Consider the following 23,316-nt stretch of genomic DNA (forward strand, 5'->3'; position numbering starts at 1 on the left):
TGGACTAGATCTGCACACCATGGACAGCATGGCCAATCCAGGGCTACAAGGACCACCAAGCCCTGGTGGATTGAAATTCTGCAAATGACTCGGCCTTTCATCAGCCATGGCTGCACTAGAGCGTCCAATCAGATGTTTCCTGCCTTGCCTCTTCGACTGAAAACCAAACAACTTTCTTGTTGACCGCCAATGCCATGAGATTTAAAGTCAGTCGCCCCTAGCATTTCACAATTAAGGCTCTTTGGGTCAACAACCATACTCCTGGATCCAGTGTCTGTCTGTTGAGGTAGTCAGCCTAGACATTGACCACTCCTGTTACATGTGCTGCTGTTATTGTCTGCAGAGGGCTTCTACCCACCGGAACAGTTTTGCTTCTAGCTTCAGAGGAGGATTCTTGGTGCCCCCTTGTCTATTGACATATGCACCACAGTCACATTGTCCGAGAACACTCTGACTGCCTTGCCTTTCAGATTTTTTCCCAGGCAGAGCTGTCCCAGGTCTACTGGGAACCTCTTAGCCTCAGGAAGCCTTGAAAAGGATCAGATTAAAACCCAAAAACAAAGAATCTAGTACAGAGTGGAGGAAAAGACTTCTTCTCAACTCGCTTATAAAAGTTAAGACTGTGGAGAGAGGGCACAGCCAGAAAGACAAGGAGGTGGAGCTGTGAAAAATGAATGACATCTTCTACAATCCAATTCGCAAGTTGGGATTCACAATCCATTCATAAGGAATCATATCCTGTTTGCACAGGAAATTCAGTTAGATATATGGGGGCAGCAATACTCCACTTGCCGTGCAGAAAGCTTTTCAGGAGCTGGGAGAGGGTTAAACCCTTTTGTAAAGACTGTAGCATTTTTGGAAGTACTGACTACTTATGGAAAAGGAGATAAAAGAGTACTAAACACTGAGATCTTCAATAGGTGGCTCAGCGCCTGGTGTCATCAAGGCGGCTTTAGGTATATAGGAGGATGGGGAATTACGTGGAAAAACAAGAGACTATATTGTAATGATAGGCTGCATCTACTATGGCAGGTAAAAGAATTCTTGCTGAGAAATTCAGGCAATATGTTTCAAGGCATTTAAACTAGAAGGTAGGGGTAGCATAAGTACGAGGTCTGACAAGTAAGTTCATGAACTCATACTAGAAAAAGTGCTACATACCTCATTGATGAATATCACTACGGTCACTATCGAAGTATTCCCCTTGGGAAGCTATATACTGACATCAGCACCTAGTCCACTCTTCAAAGCAATTTTGGAACTCTTTTTCTGGAATGCCCATCAGAGCTGCCATCGTATTACCCTTGAAGTCTGAATGTCATCAAAATGTCTTCCTTTCAATATTTCTTTTATCTTCGGGTAAAGAAAAAAGTCATTGGGAAACAGATCAGGTGAGTAGGGAGGGTGTCCAATACAATTATTTGTTTTCTGGCTAAAAACTTCCTCACAGACAGTGCCATGTGAGCTGGTGCATTGTCATGATACAAGAGCCATGAGTTGTTGGGCGAAAAGTTCAGGTCATTTTTGTCTTTTTCAGACAGCCTTTTCAATACTTCTAAATAGTAAACTTGGTTAACTGTTTATCCAGTTGGTACAAATTCATAATGAACAATCTCTCTGATATAAAAGAAAGATTAGCAACATTGTTTTGACTCTTGATTTGGACTGGCGGAACTTTTTTGGTCGTGGAGAATTGGCTGACTTCCATTGTGCACTTTGATGCTTTGTTTTAGGGTCGTATTGATACTCATGTTTCATCACCAGTGATAACACAGCCCAAAACATTGTCTTGCTTCTCCAAAAGGTGTTGGCAAACTTCGACTCTCCTTTGCTTTTGTTCATCAGTGAGCTCCTTTGGGACCAATTTTGCACACATCTTTCTCATGCCAAGATTTTCAGTTAAAATTTTTCTGTTTCTCTATCGATGTTTACTTGGTCTGCTATGCATTTCGCAGTCAGCCAATGATTTTGACAAATTTTTACTGTTTTTGCCAGTTCTGCTTAACCTGTGATGCTTTCTCTCCCCTCAAAAAAACATTTTATCCATTTGTACACTGCTGTTATCTTCATAGCATTATTCCCATAAACTTGGACTAACATGTCCCTGATTTCCACTCTTACCAAGTTTAACAAGAAATTTAATGTTTGTTCGTTGCTCTAATTCAAGCTTCAACATTCTTACAAGGACACATAAAACCACACAATAACAATGAACGCCACTGAGCAAGACACCGCTACACGACACAAACACAGCTGTGAGACACTGATATACTAAGGTTATGAAACCTTACCGAGTTGTTTGTACAGTGCTGCCAATGTAAGCACATGAAGGCAAGTTCGCAAACGTAATAGTAAAGATAGCAATGTAAACAACAATATTAGCAATACACTTCTTAGCAAGGCAACAGGAAGCAAGACTAAACAAAAAACTAGACAAGAACATAAGAACAGCCTTACTGGGTCAGACCAATGGTCCATCAAGCCCAGTAGCCCGTTCTCATGGTAGCCAATCCAGGTCACTAGTACCTGGCCAAAACCCAAGGAATAGCAATATTCCATGCTACCAATCTTTTTCCACAGAAAAGTAGCTGGAAAGCAATGACCACAAATGCTTGCAGCCTAAGCAACAAAAGTTATGACTTGGAAGCCTTGATTTTAGAGGCAGACTTGGATATTGTAGCGATCAAAAAAACATGGTTCAGTGATTCCCATGGATGGGTGTTATGCCTATGGCCAGGGGGTAACTGAAACTCAGCATACTGCGTGACATGTCTCCTCAAGCCTGCTTATCTGCTATCCTGACCTCAGTGACCTGGGTGTTGCCAAAACAAAGAACAAAAGAACAGTAAAACCAGGTTGACCAGGTGTCTGAGTGAAGAAAGCTGGTTTCTGCAACAAGCCTGCTTATCTGCTATCCTGACCTCTTGACCACAGTGACCTGGGTGTTGCCAAAACAAAGAACAAAAGAGCAGGACCGGGTGTGCCTGAGTCGTAGTGAAGGAAGCTGGTTACTGCAGGATCAGCTTGTATAACTATGAACTCAGCAGTTTTCACCCTATATAAGAACGGGACTTTTCCCCCAACATCAGAATCCATTTCGTTGCAACCAAGGGGCAGTCCCGTATCCTACCCACCTATCAATCGCAGGGATTCCCGATTGTGAAGGATGGCGACGCCTGGGATCACGGTGAAGTTATTCTATTTTTATATTCATCTATATATATATATATATATATATATATAAGTATAATAAAGGGTTATTGTCTATGCTTTTATATTGTCTGTGTGCTTTTCTGAGTGTCACTGATCATTCCTTCTCTCACACCAAGCAGCATCATGGGGTAAAGACCTGGAACAATTACTTTTGCCCTCTACTTATGAGGTATTTAGGAAACGTCTAAAAACACACCTGTTCCTAAAACATCTTGACAACTGATCCACTTATCTCTTTCCTCTCAATAGCGACCTACTGTCCTTTTGATCACTTTTCTCCTCAACAATGAATTTCCTGTCTAATTACTTCTCTTTCTTCTTCCCCTCTTGAAGTCAGTCAATTTGTACCTTTGCTTAATCTTTTGTAAACCACATAGAACTTCACGGTATTGCGGTATATAAGCTGTTATTATTATTATTATTATCCCATCTGACAGAAATAAGTGGCGGAACAATGGGACGCAAACATACCGGGCTATAATCTGTTTATGAAGGACAGAGTTGGTTGAAAAGGTGGAGTAGCAGCTCCACCAATATCCAAGCAACTGAAAAGCAGGAGGCCTGGGGAAAAGAAGAAGTGATATGGATCGCTTTGAAAAGGGAAGATAGAACTTCTATCTACATGGGTGTTGTCTGTAGACATCTGATTCAATTGCAGCAAATTGATAAAGATCTTGTTGTAGATATCCAAAGTCAGGAAAGAAAGAAGAGGTGCTGCTGTTGAGTGACTTCATCCCGCCGTATGCAGATTGGAAAGTTCCGTCAGTGGAATTGAAAAGAAGACAGATAGTGGATGCTCTTCAAGGGGCTCTACTCAGACAAATGGTGACAGAACTGACGAGGGAAAAAGCAATACTGGTTCTGGTGCTCACAAATGGGGACAGTGTTTCTAATGTCCGAGTAGGTGACCAGCTGGGCATCAGTGATCATCAAATGGTTTGGATTGATATAACAACTAAAGTGAAGAGTGGCCACTCAAAATTCTGGATTTCAAATATGTGGAATTTAGAAAAATGTTATAGTATCAGAAAAAAAGAGTTAATAGGATGGGAGAACCTAAGAGAAATTAAAAAACCACTTGTCCAAGCTGAAAAGAGCAATAAAAATGGCTACCAACCTTTAAGTGAGGAAAACAAATAAAAACAAGAGAAAAAGGAAACCAATATGGTTCTCTAAACTAGTGGTGGAGAAAATGAAGGCAAGACAGTTCTCCCTTGCTGCCACATTCACTCTGTAAAGCTTAGCAAATGTATGTAGAGTGGACCAAATCGCCACCCTACAAATCTCCTCTGGGGAGACTACTCTAGCTTGGACCCATGACGAAGCCACACTTCTGGTCGGATATGCCTTAATGGAAATGGGGAGCTACTTACTACAATGTACGCTGATGAAATGGCCCTATAGATCCACCTAGAAATTGTGGCCTTGAAGCTGGATTGGTCAGAACAAAAAGGTGATCAGATGGCCTAAGCTTGTTTGTACCCTCAAGATATTAATCCAGTCGTGTTTCTTGGAACCTGTAAACTGGTACGCTGGCAATCTGACTTCCTGATTGACATGAAATGCTGAAATTACATTTGACAGGAAAGAAAGAATGGTGCATAATGAGAGTTCAGTTTCAGTGATTTTAAGGAGAGGCTCCCTGCAGGAAGAAGCATGGAGCTCCGAGACCCATTTGGCTAAGGTCACAGCCACCAGAAAAAATGTTTTAAGAGTCAAATCCATCAGAGATGCTTCTGTCAGTGGCTGAAAAGGAGCCTGGCTGAGGCCTCGCAAAACCACGTTAAGATCCCACAAAGGGAAAGGCAGTTTCACCAGAGACTCGATAAGTAGTGCACCCTTCAGAAATCTGGCTATATCCAAATAAGATGCCAACGTAGATCTGTGGTCTCGAGCTCTGAAACTAGAGAGACCTGCCACTTTGACCCAAAGGAAGCCACAGTAAGCCCTTTGTCAAGGCTGGCTTGTAGAAAGCCAACATCACAGAAACCAGAGCCGAAAACGGCTCTACCTTTTCCTGGGTGCACCAATGTTGGTAAGTCTCCCATGCCTTAGCATGTCAGCTTCTTAGATTTAAGGAAGAATGGCAATCTGAGTACCCTTTGCATACTAATGCCTTGCGTTCAGAAGAGCAAAGAAATCCAGATCTTCTAGACCACTTTACTCTAGGAAAGTAGATCCGGTTGTAGTGGTAGCTTGAGACCGGGGCCCGTCCAAAGATGCATCAGAACTGTGTATTATGGTCTGTGCAGCCAATCTGGCGCCACCAGAATGACCCTTCCCTGATGATTGGCAATCCTTTGCACAATTCATCCTATTATGGGCAATGGAGGAAACATGTATAACAGCATGCTCTATGGCCCCAGCTGGCCCAGAACATCCACACCCTCACTTCCGGGGCTTAGAACTTCAATTGAAAAACCTGTCTGCCTTCTTGTTGTTCACTGTTGCCATGAGGTTGAACACTGACTGACCTGAGACGAACAATGGCTAGGAAGGCAGACGCTAACAGCGTACAAAAACAGATCCAGGGTCTAATTTGCCGAGAAAATCTGTTTATACACTGTCCATTCCCATTATGTGAGCCGCTGAGAGCACCTGAAGATGGTGTTCCACACAGCTGAAGAGCAAGCAGGCTTCCAGATACTCTTGGTGCCCCCCTGGCAACTGACATAGGCCACCGCTATAGCACTGTCTGAGAAGACTAAAACCACCTGGTCTTCCAGAGTTCTGCAGTTTCAGTAAGGCCAGCCAAATGGCTCTGAGCTCCAGTCTGTTGCTTGATCACTTTTTCTAGGTGTCCAACCATTGCCCTTGAATCGGCTGATGATTGCAGTGAGCTCCCCAGCCGAAGAGACTGGCATCTGTCATTAAAACTACCCAAGAAGCTATGTGGAGAGTCATGCCCTTGGAGAAAGACTGAGGGCACATCCACCAGGCCCTACTGGCTCAAGCCTCTGGAGTCCAAGGCAGAGATTTCTACACGGAGTCTATCTGGGGAGTCCACCGGGTTAGCAATGCATATTGGAGAGGACACATGAGCCTTTGTCCAGGGACTACCTCTATTGTGGCCACCATAGATCCCAGCACTTAGATAGTGCCAAGCTGATGAAGACAGATTGGCTAGTAGGCCCATTATCTGAGAGCACAGCTTCCATCTCCATGCCTCGAAGATAGAGACAGCCGTCCACCTTGTTGAACAAGATGCCCAGGTATTCTAGGGACTTTGTCAGCTATAAATGGCTCTTCTGGTAATTTACAATCCAACCCAAGCTATCCAGGACTTGGAGAACCTGAGCTACCATCCGCTGCCCTTCAGCGAATGAGGGAGCCCTGATTAGCCAGTCATCCATGTAGGGATGCATTTGTTTTTTTTTGTATTTTTTAATTTTATTGAGCCATTCAAAAACAATATAAAAACATCCAATACAAACAATTAAACAGAGAAGAATACACAATCATTTTGCACCCGATTTCTTGGCACAACTAAAGGTATCAATTATCCATAAACTCTTTGTATCCTACCCCTCCCAAACCCCGCCCCCCCTCCCCACCAACCTGGTATGGCAGACATGGGTTAAAAAGGAAGCTGCAGAAGCAGCTTTGATTCTCAAAGCTACAGCCTTGAAAAGTTTCTGGAGAAACACATTTACTCAGCAATCCTGCATATCCTTTAATACCACTCCATTTTCGCTCGGAAGGGAGGTGCGTTTAATAACATGCATTACTAAGGAATAACTGGTGACATTCTTGTGCCATAGGGTATAGCCAAGTCATAGTCCTTGCCACTTTAAGGGACCCCTCTGGAGTATCAAAATGCTCCATGACCAAAATGTTAATATCAAGATGCCAGAGAAACGTAGCAGACTGGCCTCTCAAACCACATAATAGAGAAGGAAGTAGAATGGACCTGCTGGGAGTCCAAGTTTAACTCCCAAAGTGTATCAGTGATTAGATTCAAGAGAGCAGAGGGTTTAAATAAACACAGAACTGTGAGATCATCCCCAGGAGCAAGAGCCATCAAAATCTCCTGTATCCCCCAACAGGAAGGGCGCGTCTCGAGACATCAATGGCAAAGTAAGAGAAACATCATCATCCGTATCACCCTTAGAAGGACAGTTCTCCTGAAAGGCCTGCCACATCAAATTAACAAATTCTGGGGAAAAAACCATATTAGGAAGCATTGAGTCTTTAGAGAAGGACTCCAGCTTGTGTCTCATGGCCTCTGCACAGGACGACCACTGATCCGAGGGCCAGTAATAAAAATAGCCCAGAGCAAGGGGCTTCTTACCCTTTCCTTGACCCTAGAGTGCAAAGGAGAGGCTAAGCCAGACACTCCCGCCGCCTCTTCACATGCCAACATGGCATGTGGCACAAGTGCACTCTTCAGGCATGCATTCTGCACAATCCTGGTATGAAATAGGGACAAAGGAGGCTGAGGACACCACCTCAGCCAGTTTTGAGGAGAACTTTGAAAAAAAAATCAGGAAAAAATCTTTTTTTTTTTTTTTTAAATTCTTTATTCATTTTTAAACTTTCATCAAGTGTACAAAATTTATAATAAGCACTATTAATTAGACCACTTGAACATCTTATTAGTGTATCTTATAAATATAAATGCAACCCTCCCCCCACCCTCCCTCTAAGCCCATTATTCATTATAAGATCATAAACCCCCCAATTGAAACCCTCCCCCACCCAACACTAAGTGGTGTATAATTAATAGAAAAATGGCATTTAATCATGACAAAAAGATGTTAATGGCTCCCATATTTTTATAAAATTTTTATACTTTCCATTCTGTACCACCAGTGATCTTTCCATTCTATACAGGTGACATAACGAATTCCACCAGAAATTAAAATTAAGCCTACTGTGGTCTTTCCAGTTATTAGTAATATGTTGGATGGCGACTCCAGTCATGATCAATAAAAGTTTAGTGCTACACGATGATATCTGACTCTTTTTTCTCATATTATCAAAAAGTATACAAGCTGAATATCCAAAAAAATCAAAAAAAGATTTGGATGATTTTTTGAAGCAGTTGCTCTCTTTCTAAAGATATTCCCCTGACGCAGCCACTTGGCGAAACAGGGCCTGTTGGGAATACTGAGTTCATTCTTTGAAAAGTGTGTCTGGTTCCGTATTGGAGCAACGGATATTTATTTCCACTGCTTGTGGGAGATGAATGGAAGATAAGTGCAAGTTTTTACAGTTTTTTGCTGTTTTTTTGCAGTTTAACTTGTGTATTTTAAACTGTATCTTTATGAATCTTTTCCATGGAGTTTTTTGACCTGGGATGTGTTTTGTATGGCAGTTTATAACTGAACATATAGTTTCTTGGTTGTTTCCTTGAAACACTGAGGTCTTTTTCTCCATGTTAGTTACTTGCCTTTCAGCCTGTTTCCTTCCACTATTAGCAGCTTTATTCTGAATATTTGTTGGTTATTTTTTTTATCTTTTTTCTCATAGACATTCCAAATATCACAGTATCATAAAGCACAGTTACTTACCGTAACAGGTGTTATCCAGGGACAGCAGGCAGATATTCTTGACTGATGGGTGACGGCACCGACGGAGCCCCGGTACGGACACTTTTAGAGTGATTGCACTCTAAGAACTTGGAAAGTTCTAGAGACCGCACCGCGCATGCGCGAGTGCCTTCCCGCCCGACCCCGACGCGCGGTCCCTCAGTTAAGATAAGCCAGCTAAGAAGCCAACCCGGGGAGGTGGGTGGGACGCAAGAATATCTGCCTGCTGTCCCTGGATAACACCTGTTACGGTAAGTAACTGTGCTTTATCCCAGGACAAGCAGGCAGCATATTCTTGACTGATGGGTGACCTCCAAGCTAACAAAAAGAGGGATGGAGGGAAGGTTGGCCATTAGGAAAACAAATTTTGTAAAACAGATTGGCCGAAATGTCCATCCCGTCTGGAGAAAGCATCCAGACAGTAATGAGATGTAAAAGTATGGACTGAGGACCACGTAGCAGCTTTGCAGATTTCCTCAATGGGCGTGGAACGGAGGAAAGCTACAGATGCTGCCATAGCTCTAACTCTATGTGCCGTGACAGAACCTTCCAGTGTCAGTCCGGACTGAGCATAGCAGAATGAAATGCACGCAGCAAGCCAATTAGATAGCGTACGCTTAGAAACAGGACGTCCCAATTTATTCGGATCAAAGGACAGAAAAAGTTGGGGAGATGATCTGTGGGGCTTAGTGCGGTCTAAATAGTAAGCTAAAGCCCGCTTACAGTCCAAAGTATGAAGAGCCTGTTCCCCGGGATGGGAGTGAGGTTTAGGGAAAAAAACAGGTAGAACAATAGATTGGTTGAGATGGAACTCAGAAACAACCTTAGGGAGAAACTTTGGATGTGTACGTAGAACCACCTTGTCGTGATGAAAGACAGTGAAAGGTGGATTAGAAACTAGTGCATGGAGCTCACTGACCCTCCTGGCAGAGGTGAGAGCAATAAGAAAAAGTACCTTCCAAGTGAGAAACTTGAAAGAGGTAGTAGCCAAGGGTTCGAATGGAGGCTTCATCAAGGCGGAGAGAACCACGTTCAGATCCCAGATCACCGGAGGTGCTTTGAGAGGTGGTTTCAGATTGAAAAGACCTCGCATGAATCTGGAGACCAGGGGATGAGCTGAAAGGAGTTTCCCCTGGACCGGCTCATGAAAGGCCGTAATGGCACTGAGATGAACTCTGATGGAAGTAGACTTGAGACCAGAAGTAGACAGAGAAAGCAGATAATCCAATAGAGGTTCCACTGCAAGAGACTTGGGGTCATGATGATGTAGGAGACACCAAGAAGAAAACCTCGTCCACTTTTGATGGTAACATTGTAGAGTGGCTGGTTTCCTGGAGGCGTCCAGGATGGAGCGAACAGGCTGAGACAGCAAAAGATCAGTTGAAGTCAGCCCGAGAGATACCAAGCTGTCAGGTGTAGAGACTGCAGGTTGGGATGGAGGAGGGTTTCCTGATCCTGTGTAAGCAGAGATGGAAACAGTGGAAGTAGAAATGGATCCCTGGAACTGAGTTGAAGTAGAAGGGAGAACCAATGTTGTCTGGGCCACCGTGGAGCAATCAGGATCATGGTGGCCCGTTCCCTCTTTAGTTTGAACAAGGTCCGAAGCATGAGAGGCAGAGGAGGGAAAGCATAAAGGAACAGATTGGACCAATCCAGAAGAAATGCATCTGCTGCCAGACGGTGAGGAGAGTAAAGTCTGGAGCAGAATTGGGGCAACTGATGATTGTGAGGAGCTGCAAAAAGGTCCACCTGAGGAGTGCCCCATTGTGCAAAGATGGACTGTAGAGTCGATGGGTCGAGAGTCCATTCGTGGGGTTGGAGAACTCTGCTGAGCTTGTCCGCTAGGAAGTTCTGTTCTCCTTGAATATAAATCGCTTTCAGGAATAAGCGGCGCGAGGATGCCCAAGACCAGATTCTCTGGGCTTCCTGGCATAAGAGGCGAGAGCCCGTTCCCCCTTGCTTGTTGATGTAGTACATGGCCACTTGGTTGTCTGTGCAAATCAGAAGGACTTGAGGAAATAGAAGGTGTTGGAAGGCCTTGAGGGCATAGAACATTGCCCTGAGTTCCAGGAAATTGATGTGATGCTTCTTTTCCTGAGGAGTCCAAAGGCCCTGAGTTTGGAACTCGTTCAGATGGGCTCCCCATGCATAAGGGGAGGCGTCGGTGGTGATGACCAGATGATGAGGAGGCAGATGGAACAGAAGGCCCCTGGAGAGATTTGAGGATATCAACCACCATTGCAGAGACTGACGAAGAGACGATGTCACAGATATGTGTCGTGAGCAAGAGTCTGTCGCTTGAGACCACTGGAGAGCCAGGGTCCATTGGGGAGTGCGCAGGTGAAGCCGTGCCAGGGGTGTGACATGAACTGTGGAGGCCATGTGACCCAAGAGAATCATCATCTGCTTTGCCGAAATGGAGTGCTGGGAGAGCACCTGCTGACAGAGCGATTGGAGGTTGTGAAGACGGTTGTCCGGCAAGAAGGCTCTCATCTGGACCGTGTCCAGTACCGCTCCAATGAATTGAAGTTTCTGCGTAGGCAGAAGGTGAGACTTGGGTATATTGATTTCGAACCCCAGTAGTTGTAGAAAAAAGATGGTCTGGTTGGTGGCCAGAAGAACAGTCTGAGATGAAATGGCCTTGATTAACCAATCGTCCAGGTAGGGAAAAACCTGAAGGTGGTGGGAGCGTAGAAACGCTGCCACCACTACCAGACATTTTGTGAACACTCTTGGAGAGGAGGCAAGACCGAAGGGGAGCACTCTGTATTGGTAATGACAGTGATTTATCATGAAGCGAAGGTACTGTCTGGAGGCCGGATGAATTGGAATGTGAGTGTAGGCCTCTTTGAGATCGAGAGAGCATAGCCAGTCGTTGTGATCGAGGAGAGGATAAAGCGTAGCTAGAGATAGCATCTTGAATTTTTCTTTGACCAAACATTTGTTGAGATCTCGCAGATCTAGAATTGGTCTGAGGTCTCCTGTTTTCTTGGGGACTAGAAAATACCGGGAGTAGAATCCTTGCCCTCTTTGGTCCAGAGGAACTTCCTCTATGGCGTTCAGAAGCAGGAGGGACTGAACCTCCTGACAAAGGAGGGCAGATTGAGGAGTGTGCAAAGCAGACTCTTTTGGTAGACTTTGGCCCGGAAGGGTGTGAAAGTTGAGAGAGTAGCCGTGGCGGATGATGTTGAGGACCCACTGGTCCGAAGTGATAACTTCCCACCGGCTGAGAAAGAAAGACAGTCGTCCTCCTATCGGTTGAGGGAGGAGAGGAGATGGTTGAACGCTGGCTATGCCCTCGAGTATCAAGTCAAAAGGGCTGAGTCGATTTTTGTGGAGGAGGCTGCTTAGCTGGTTGTTGCTGCTGAGGCCTAGGTGTTTGCCGCTGTTGTTGACGCTGCCTCCTAGGTTGCTGAGTGGAAGGCTGCAAGGGGCGAGCCACAAAACGCCGCTGATAGGCCGTTTGCTGTCTGAATGGCCGAGAAGGCGGAGGTTTCTTCTTGGTCTTAAGAAGGGTATCCCAGCGGGTTTCATGAGCCGAGAGCTTCTGGGTCGTTGAGTCCATAGAATCTCCGAACAGCTCATCCCCTAAACATGGGGCATTAGCCAACCGGTCTTGATGATTAACATCAAGCTCAGAGACTCTGAGCCAAGCCAAACGGCGCATGGCTACAGATATGGCTGTTGCTCTAGAGGTAAGCTCAAAAGTGTCATATATAGACCTTACCATGAATTTCCTGAGCTGGAAAAGAGCTGAAGAGCACTGATGGAAAGCCTCACGATTCCCCACAGGAAGGTACTGCTCAAAGGAAGCCATGGTGGTAAGGAGATGCTTTAGATAAAACGAAAAATGAAAAGCATAGTTACCAGAACGATTAGCAAGCATCGCATTCTGGTAAAGTCGCTTACCGAATTTGTCCATGGCTTTACCCTCTCTGCCAGGAGGGACAGAGGCATAGACACTAGCTCCTAAGGACTTCTTGAGGGTGGATTCTACAAGAAGAGACTCATGAGAGAGCTGTGGTTTATCAAAACCAGGAATAGGGATTACTTTATAAAGGGAATCCAATTTGCGAGGGGCTCCCGGGATAGTAAGAGGAGTCTCAAGATTCTTGTAGAAGGTCTCCCTCAGGATGTCATGTAAAGGGAGTTTCAAGAATTCCTTTGGAGGCTGGTCAAAATCAAGAGCGTCCAAAAAAGCTTTGGACTTTTTAGACTCAGCCTCCAAAGGAATGGAAAGAGATTCACACATATCTCTTAAAAAAGAAGAGAAAGAGGTGGAATCAGGTTTGGAGGAAATATCCTGCAGAACAGGCTCGTCTTCCTCTGATGAACACTCCCCTTCTGACTGAAGAGGTTCTTCAGAGTCGCTCCACAGATCAGGGTCTCGAACATGGGGACCACGGTCCCGAGACTCAGGGGTGGATGGTTCTCGGTGTCGGGACTTCTGTACCGACTTACCCGACCTCACCGACGCGGTACCAGGCGATGTTATCGGTCGCACCGGAGCCGATGTCTGTACCGATTGGTGATGAGACCTAGGCTCCGGTGCGAGGACAGGCATCGATGCCGATGAGGTCAAGTGTACCGGTACCGAAGGAGTGGATGGTGACACTACTGACTGTTCCACGATCGGTACCGGTTGCTCAGTGGGGACCGATACCGGAGGGCTCGGTGTCAGGAGAGCTGGAAGGAGTTGTTTGAGCTGTTCCTTCAGCTGTACCTGCAAGATGGCCGCAATGCGATCATCAAGGGAGGGCACCGGTACCGCTTTTTTCTTCTGCGGTACCTGCGGTGCCGCTCAACGCCCCGGAGATGAGGAGCCCGATGTCGAGGGACTCACCTCAATAGGGGCGGAGCGCTTCCGCTGGCGCCTCACGGTCGGCAGGATTGGGCTCTCTGCAATGGAGACCGGAGGACGTTCCAGCGGGGAAGGCTTCTTAGCCGGCTTACCTGCATGCTGCGACGTCGACGCGGTATCGCGTGGCGTCGATGAGGTGGGTGCCGACGAAACAGGTACCGAGACCGGCGCCGAAGACGCGGGGTCGGACATGTCGGTGCCGAAAAGCAGTCTCTGCTGTATCTCTCGATTTTTGAGAGTCCGCTTTTTCAAAGTGGCACAGCGGGTGCAGGTAGAGGCCTGATGTTCCGGACCCAGACACTGAAGGCACCAGTTGTGCGGGTCTGTCAGGGAAATAGGCCGTGCACACCGCTGGCACTTCTTGAACCCGGGCTGGGGGGGCATGAACGTAAAAACGGCTTCTGCCAAATCGAAGGCCGAGGCCTCGATGATGGCAGTAGGCCCCGCCGGGTCAAATTAAAACTTTGACAAAAACGAGAGAAAATGTTTTTTTTTTTTTTTTTTTAGAAAGAAAAAGGGAAGGGCAAAAAGAACCCGAAAAAGTTTACGCGAGCGGGAAGGCGAATGAAAAAAATATTTCAACAGCCGTTGAAAATGCGACTTCTTAGCTCCGCGGAAACTAAGAAACTGAGGGACCGCGCGTCGGGGTCGGGCGGGAAGGCACTCGCGCATGCGCGGTGCGGTCTCTAGAACTTTCCAAGTTCTTAGAGTGCAATCACTCTAAAAGTGTCCGTACCGGGGCTCCGTCGGTGCCGTCACCCATCAGTCAAGAATATGCTGCCTGCTTGTCCTGGGATAAGATAACGCTACATGGTTTTCCAATAAACAATTTATTTGATCCCAGATTGAATTCCAAAAGGCTAAGATATGGGGACAGTAATACAAAAGATGATCCAAAGTCCCTACATCCAGATTACAATGCCAGCATCTATTAGACAAGGAACTATTTAATTTTTGTAATCTAACTGGGGTCCAAAAAGCTCTATGTAACAGAAAAAACCAAGTTTGCCTCATAGACGCTGACATTGTACATCCTATTCTCCAAGACCAAATTTGTGGCCATTGAGATGATGAAATCTGATGCTTAATCTCAATGCTCCAAATATCCCTAAGACCATTTTTAGGCTTTTTTTAACCAAATCACTAATAGTTTTATACCACTGCGCGGCCTGTGGACCCAGAAAGTCCGCCTGAAAACATAAAAATTCCATACTTAGTACTGAGTATTAAGAGTTTTCCATTCAGGGAACTCTGCCTGAATGGCCTGCTTCAATTGCAACCAACGACAACATTGTGATTTATGAAGCCCAAATTTATGTTGCAATTGTGTAAAATCAAGCAGTTTACCATTAGAAATAACATCATTTAAAGTTCGAATTCCTGCAATTATCCAATGCTTCCAGACGACCTTGAATCCGCCAATTTGAATCTTGGAGTTTAGCCATATTGTTTGATTAGTTAATTTGTTAATAGGAATAGCTGTTAAGTTACTGACAAATCGTAAAATTTTCCACGTATCCATTAAAATTCTATTTTCTTTATATAATCTGGGCATCTTGAGAACATGAGAAAGATGTAAAGGAAACATGAGTCGCCATTCCAAATATAACCAATCAGGAGTGTACTCAATGAGCTCCGGGAGGACCCAATACATACCTTGATGTAAAATATAGGCCTGATGGTACCTATAAAAATTTGGAAAATTTACCCCACCCTCCTTAATTGGCTTTTGTAAAGATACTAAAGCAATTTTAGGAGTTTTATCAAGCCAAATAAATTTGATAATAATCAAATTCAATTTTTTATAGGCCCCTGAAAAAACACTGGTATCATACCCATTTGATAGCAAACCACAGGCAATATCATCATTTTAACAGTTTGAACTCTCCCCCACCAAGATAAATGTAATGGATTCCAATGTTCACATAATTCTGTAACCTTTTTTAATAAAAGTTTTTCATTCTCCTTTACCGTATCATCTACTGTATTTTTAATCCATATTCCTAAATATTTTAATCCATCTTCCTTCCAAACAAAAGAAAATGAATCAAACATACTTTTTAAACAATGTACATTGAGTGGAAGAATTTCAGATTTATTCCAATTTATTTTGTAACTTGAAAATTTTCCAAACATTTCAATCAACTCTAACAGGCAAGGAATGGAGGAACTTGGATTTCTCAAATATAGTAAAATATCATCGGCATAAGCAGAGAACTTATACTCCCAATCATTACGAGGAATATCCTGTATCCCCTTTGCCTGTTGAATAGCTAACAACAAGGGTTCCAAAACTATATCAAAAAGCAAAGGAGATAGTGGACAACCCTGTCTAACTCCCCTATGCAATTGAAAACAATCTGATAAATTATTATTAATATATAATCTTGCCATAGGAGAGCTATACAAAGTTTGAATCATTTGAATAAATCCCGAACCCATACCAAACCATTCCAATGCCTGATACATGAATTTCCATTCCACTCTATCAAATGCTTTTTCCGCATCTAAAGATATGGCAAAAGCCGGTTCATTCATGCTTTTAGTTAAATTTAATGTGTGAAAAGCCAATCTAGTGTTACTAGAAGAATGTCTGTTCGCAATGAATCCAGTCTGGTGTACATAAATTATGAAAGGGAGAGCCTTAGCCAACCTCAAGGCCAATGTTTTAGCTAATAATTTTCCATCCACATTAATTAAAGATATCGGCCTGTAATTTGAGACCAAAGTGGGATCTTTATTTGGCTTTGGCAAAACAATAGTCAAAGATTCTGCCATAGTACCTGTAATAAACCCCTTATTTAGTTGAAACTGATATAAATTTAATAAATGGGGTAGTAAAGAATTTTGAAATGTTTTATAAAATTCCACTGTAAAACCATCCCCACCTAGAGCGGATCCATCTCTAAGAGACTTCAACGCTGTTTCTAATTATTTTAATGATATAGGCTCATCTAAACTTCTTTTTATATGATCAGGAAGTTTTGGACCCTCTAATAAATTTAAAAATTCCGCACCATTTTGAACTTTATCATCATAAGACTCGGAAGAATACAAATCTTTATAAAAATTAAGAAACTGACTTAAAATATTACTAATCTGAGTATGTGTATTTCCTTTTTCATCTTTTATTGCTATTATTTTTACTCTTCTTTTTTTTGCTTTAAGATAATTTGCAAGTAGTCTTCCCGCCTTATTAGAACTTCCATAATACAAGGTTTGCTGGGAAAACAAATCTTTCCTCGCCAATCTTGAAGAAATCTCATTATACTTCCCTTTTACCTTTAAAAGAGCTTGTAAAGTATCTTGCTGCCATTTATCAACTAATTTAGATTCCAAATATTTAATTTCTTTTTCCAAATCAGTAAATTGCTTAGCAAGTTGTTTTTTAATATGTGCAGAATAGGAAATAATATGACCTCTCATAGTAGCTTTAAAAGCATCCCATAATATTTCGGTACTAATATCCTCTGAAGTATTTATTTGGAAAAACTCAGATACCTTTACCTTAAACTCTTCAAGAAAAGCTGAATCCACAACCAATGTACAGTGGTGCCTCGCATAACGGACGCCTCGCACAGCGAACGCTGCGCACAACGAACTTTATGTCTTGATTCGTACAACGAACTTCGTTTCACACAACGAAGTCGCCCGAGCTGCATCCTTCCGCGCAGGCACTGCGCTTAACTGCCCTCTCTCCGCCTGGCTCCCTCTTGCCCCCCCCGACTCCCCGACACGATCGGGGCAAGAGGGAGCCCAAGCCCTCTTGCCCCCCCGACTCCCCGACACGATCGGGGCAAGAGGGAGCCCAAGCCCTCTTGCCCCCCCGACTCCCCGACACGATCGGGGCAAGAGGGAGCTCAAGCCCTCTTGCCCCCCCGACTCCCCGACACGATCGGGACAAGAGGGAGCCCAAGCCCTCTTGCCCCCCCGACTCCCCGACACGATCGGGGCAAGAGGGAGCCCAAGCCCTCTTGCCCCCCGACTCCCCGACACGATCGGGGCAAGAGGGAGCTCAAGCCCTCTTGCCCCCCCGACTCCCCGACACGATCGGGGCAAGAGGGAGCCCAAGCCCTCTTGCCCCCCCGACTCCCCGACACGATCGGGCCAGGAGGGAGCCCAAGTCCTCCTGGCCACGGCGACCCCCTAACCCCACCCTGCACTACATTACGGGCAGGAGGGATCCCAGGCCCTCCTGCCCTCGACGCAAACCCCCCCTCCCCCCAACGACCGCCCCCCCCAAGAACCTCCGACCGCCCCCCAGCCGACCCGCGACCCCCCTGGCCGACCCCCACGACACCCCCAACCCCCTTCCCCGTACCTTTCTGTAGTTGGCCGGACAGACGGGAGCCAAACCCGCCTGTCCGGCAGGCAGCCAACGACGGAATGAGGCCGGATTGGCCCATCCGTCCCAAAGCTCCGCCTACTGGTGGGGCCTAAGGCGCCTGGGCCAATCAGAATAGGCCCGGGAGCCTTAGGTCCCTCCTGGGGGCGGGGCCTGAGGCACATGGGCCCAACCCGACCATGTGCCTCAGGCCCTGCCCCCAGGAGGGACCTAAGGCTCCCGGGCCTATTCTGATTGGCCCAGGCGCCTTAGGCCCCACCAGTAGGCGGAGCTTTGGGACGGATGGGCCAATCCGGCCTCATTCCGTCGTTGGCTGCCTGCCGGACAGGCGGGTTTGGCTCCCGTCTGTCCGGCCAACTACAGAAAGGTACGGGGAAGGGGGTTGGGGGTGTCGTGGGGGTCGGCCAGGGGGGTCGCGGGTCGGCTGGGGGGCGGTCGGAGGTTCTTGGGGGGGGCGGTCGTTGGGGGGAGGGGGGGTTTGCGTCGAGGGCAGGAGGGCCTGGGATCCCTCCTGCCCGTAATGTAGTGCAGGGTGGGGTTAGGGGGTCGCCGTGGCCAGGAGGACTTGGGCTCCCTCCTGGCCCGATCGTGTCGGGGAGTCGGGGGGGCAAGAGGGCTTGGGCTCCCTCTTGCCCCGATCGTGTCGGGGAGTCGGGGGGGGCAAGAGGGCTTGAGCTCCCTCTTGCCCCGATCGTGTCGGGGAGTCGGGGGGGCAAGAGGGCTTGGGCTCCCTCTTGCCCCGATCGTGTCGGGGAGTCGGGGGGGCAAGAGGGCTTGGGCTCCCTCTTGCCCCGATCGTGTCGGGGAGTCGGGGGGGCAAGAGGGCTTGAGCTCCCTCTTGCCCCGATCGTGTCGGGGAGTCGGGGGGGCAAGAGGGCTTGGGCTCCCTCTTGCCCCGATCGTGTCGGGGAGTCGGGGGGGCAAGAGGGCTTGAGCTCCCTCTTGCCCCGATCGTGTCGGGGGTGCCAGGGACCACACGGAGTCACCCACCGTACCACCCGATTTGGGTAAGCGCAGGTATCGGTGGGTGGCTTATTTGCGGGGGGGGTGCCTTATTTTACATTTTTTTCTAAAAAGGGGGGGCTGTCTTATTTGATGGCCCTGCCTTATCATCGGGGAAACACGGTAGAAAAAAAAAAAAATGAACAGTTAAGTCCCAGTTTTTGCCGCTGAGACTCTGCCCTCTCTCACTGTAAAATTAGACTCTACTTAGTCTGTCTTTAAATTTAAAAAATGTGTGTTGTTTTAAAAAACAATTATGTTTTTAGATGTATCTAAATAAAAATAATAACCAAAAATTTATCTTTTTTTATGTCATCTTAGCATATTTTATGCTGCAGAACGAATTATTTTTTTTTACATGTATTCTTATGGGAAAACGCGTTTCACATAACGAACGTTTCGCATAACAAACTTGCTCCTGGAACCAATTAAGTTCGTTGTGTGAGGCACCACTGTATTATCAAATCTCCAAATTGATCTATTTGTATCCTGTTTATCCAACCTACATTTGATCCAAACCCCTCCATGATCCGACAAAATAATTGGATCAATGGAAGCTTTTATCACCTGCTATACCAATGAACTTGAAACCAAAACATAATCAATTCTTGAAAAAGACTTATGAACTTGTGAAAAAAAAGAAAATTCCTGATCATTGAAATGAAGTATTCGCCATATATCTTTCAAATCACAAGATTGTACCAAAAAATCTAAGATGGCTACCAGCAGTGTTTTGGCACCATAAAATGCTTTAAAAAAAAACAAAAAAAAAACCCCAAACTAAAAACTAGCAATTTTAGGAATTTAGAGATGGGGGAACACACAGGAATGTTAAAACTTCCCCCTTTCCCCCGTTTCTCCTCCACTGTGACCTGTGCTGGCAATGTGCTACAGCCTGCCTCGGCCTCAAAGATAGCTGGATCAGGAAGAGATCACTGACTCGAATAAAACATCCTTCTAGCGCTGAATTTTCAAGCATTCAGACCGGTGTCTAACCGAGCCTCCTTCCCCTCAGATTGCTGAAGGGACACACTTATATCTTGTAAAGTGTTTGTGCTGGGAAACACAGACACAGTTTGTGTGTGTTGATTCTGCTTCTATGTTCTGAGACAAGGTCATTTAATTTTGTTAATGAAGTTAGCTGCTTGGGACAATGGAGGTTCGACCCCCCCACATCTATGCTCTGGTTGAGCGAGATAAAGGAAACTTTAGATAAAACACTGTTGCTAAGACAGCACCTTTAGGTATTAGACAATGAAGCACATATGCTGTTTACCCACCCTACCCCCTTTTCTTGTTTTGATTACTTCTTTGAAGTTTATGTATCCTGTCATCAGATATGGTTTGTACTCACATCATCTGCTAATACCACTGACCCATGTAAAAAGGTATAAAACTGGATGTAAGACTAATAATAAATAGGCAATTCCTTTAGGACACTGTCTGAGTATCCTTCCTTCCTAAGGGGACTGCCTCCAGATATCTGAAAAGGGGACAGGGTGTGTGCAGGGCGGTTTTGGGACCAAGAAACGGATCCCGTTCGTTTCAATTTGGGCGCATCGTCCGGGATGGACTGGACATCACCAGCACCTTGTGAGTATTTCTGAATTTTGAATTCTGTTCTTTAATGCTCACTGGGTGTTGACGTCCTGTTCCAAACCTTTATTTATTAAGTAAGACTTTTGGGAAGTCTATTTGTATTGTGGAGTTTTCGGGAAACTCCCGCCACGAATGTGAGCGGCTGCCGTTCTTTTGGGAAGAACATAAGAACCATAAGGTTAGACCAGAGGTCCATCGCGCCCAGCAGTCCGCACACGCGGCGGCCCATCAGGTCCACGACCTGTTAGGTGGTTCCTGCCTTTTCCTATAACCTATCTCTAAATCTATCTGTACCCTCTAATTCTATCTGTACCCCTCAATCCCCTTATCCTTCAGGAATTTATCTAAACCTTCCTTGAACGAGATTATTTATAGAAACGCCTGACTGTCGTCTGTGTCTTTTGCATGTGCTTTTTTCTATCGCTTAGATAAGATTTTATAGAGTATAAGATTATATTGTATATTACTGTACTGTATCTAGCTTATAGGTAAGGTAAGCGAGCATTGCACATTGCTATATTGTTTTTGTAATGGGTCAGAAAGGTAGTAAGGTTCCCCCCCTCCTAAGAAAAATGAGACTTGTAAGGCTTATGTTGCCCGTGTGTGTGACACTGGATATTATCTCATTAACCCCTGGGTAGATAATATGGCTGGTTGGACTGAAGAACTTCGTAGTTCGAGTCCGTTTCCCTAAGATGGGGCAAATGATAAGTTCCATATGGATATGATAAAGGGTTTGTGTTTGGGGGATCATGAAGCATGGCCATACTATTTAGGGGCCCCGCATTGGGACAAAAAATATATGAGAAGGGGAGGCATTAACTGGCTTACATATGCTCCTTATTGGTCAGCCACTGCCAAAGACAAAACTTCCAAGCTGTCCATTCTCTCCCCTGCTCAATTACATGCAGCAGAAAAATTTCCATCACCCAGTGCTCCTCTTAAACTTTATCCCTCCTTATCAATAGTGTGCAAGCTCATGGAAACACTAATTAAAAGCAAATTGGACACAATCTTGAATGAAGGGGATCTTCGGGATCCCAGTCAGCATGGATTCACCAAGGATAGGTCCTGCCAATCCAATCTCATCAGCTTCTTTGACTGGGTAACAAGAAAGTTGGACTTGGGAGAGTCTTTGGACGTCATGTACTGGACTTCAGTAAAGCTTTTGACAGTGTCCCACACCGCAGGCTGCTAAGCAAGATGGAATCGATGGGGTTAGGAGAGACACTAACTGCATGGGTCAATGATTGGCTGAGTGGCAGAATTCAGAGGGTGGTGGTTAATGGTACCCTCTCTAAAACATCGGAGGTGACTAGTGGAGTGCCGCAGGGCTCGGTCCTGGGTCCACTCATTTTCAACATATTCATAGGGGATCTGACTCAAGGGCTTCAAGGTAAAATAACACTATTCGCCGCTGACGCCAAACTATGTAATATAGTAAGTGAATGCAGTTTACAGAATTATATGGCGCAGGACCTGCTTACATTGGAAAGTTGGTCCTCAATCTGGCAGCTAGGCTTCAATGCTAAGAAATGTAAGGTCATGCACCTCGGAAGCAGAAATCCATGCAGAACGTACTTCTTGAACGGAGAAACTTTAACTAGGACTTCAGCAGAACAAGATTTAGGAGTAATCATCAGTGCAGACATGAAAACTGCCAATCAAGTAGAGAAGGCTTCACCTAAGACAAGGCAGATATTGGATTGTATCAATAGAAGTTTCGTCAGCCGAAAGCCTGAAGTCATAATGCAGTTGTACAGGGCCATGGTGAGACCTCATCTGGAGTACTGTGTGCAATTCTGGAGGCCACATTACAGTAAAGATGTGCGCAGAATTGAATCGGTTCAGTGGACGGCCACCAGGATGATCTCGGGGCTCAAAGGTCTCTCGTATGAAGAGAGACTGAACAAATTGCTCGGTGATTCTGAAGGGGAGGGAGGTTCCTAGTTTTCCTGTATGGGAAATGCCTCTTAATGAGGGGAAGGATAGATTTAAAGTGGACCCTGGCAATTATCGGAACCCAGTGAAGCTTGGACAGAAGCGGAGAGACATGGTCAAATTTACTTTTTGCAAAGATAAGCTTAACCGCGGTATTCTGAATCCGCTGGAGTCTATGAAGGTTTTTCTTAGTTAGGCTTAAGTAGATAGAGTTGCAATAGTCCAATCTGGAAAGGATGATGGATTGGACAAGGACGGTAAAGTGTTTTTGATGGAAGCAGGATCTAACTTTCCTCAGCATGTGAAGGCTGAAAAAACATTTTTTTACCAAGGAATTGAGGTGGTCGTTGAAGGACAATGTAGAATCAATAATGATGCCCAGAACATTGCTTGAGAACTCAAGCTGCAGAGTGGAGCCAGAGGGCAGTGAGATGGAGGAGGGTAGTTGGTCTAGTTTTGGACCGAGCCAAAGGAGTCTTGTTTTGGACTCGTTCAGTTTCATTTGAACAGTGTGGGCCCAGGATTGGAGGTTCATTATGCAGGAGGCTTTGGGGTCTGGGGAGCAAATTCAGCCAGAGGTGGTTCTGTTTGGGTAGACTGCTACTCTCCCAGTGAGCCCTTCCTCCCAATTTTGATTTGTTGTGGCAACACATGCAGCTATGGTCTAATAGCTAGAGCAGCTGTCAGTGGATTAAGGGTGTGTGAGCCTTTGCCCTTTTTTCAAGCATGAAAAAAAGTCTGTTAATTTCTGGCAATTCAAAACCTTCCAAGGTTTCCTTCTTCTTTGGCAGTGGCAAGGTGTATTTTTATCATTGCTTTAACCC

The 23,316-nt window shown here is 45.4% G+C and overlaps 1 protein-coding gene across 3 annotated transcripts in view; it reads right to left on the reverse strand.

Moving 5' to 3' along the window:
• The window catches only part of KAT6A (lysine acetyltransferase 6A), a 408,346-nt gene that overhangs the window by 296,556 nt on the left and 88,474 nt on the right, over positions 1-23,316 (reverse strand). The window lies entirely within an intron of this gene.

This window comes from Geotrypetes seraphini, chromosome 6, assembly GCF_902459505.1.
Source record: "Geotrypetes seraphini chromosome 6, aGeoSer1.1, whole genome shotgun sequence".
In the NCBI taxonomy this organism is placed as follows: Eukaryota; Metazoa; Chordata; class Amphibia; order Gymnophiona; family Dermophiidae; genus Geotrypetes; species Geotrypetes seraphini.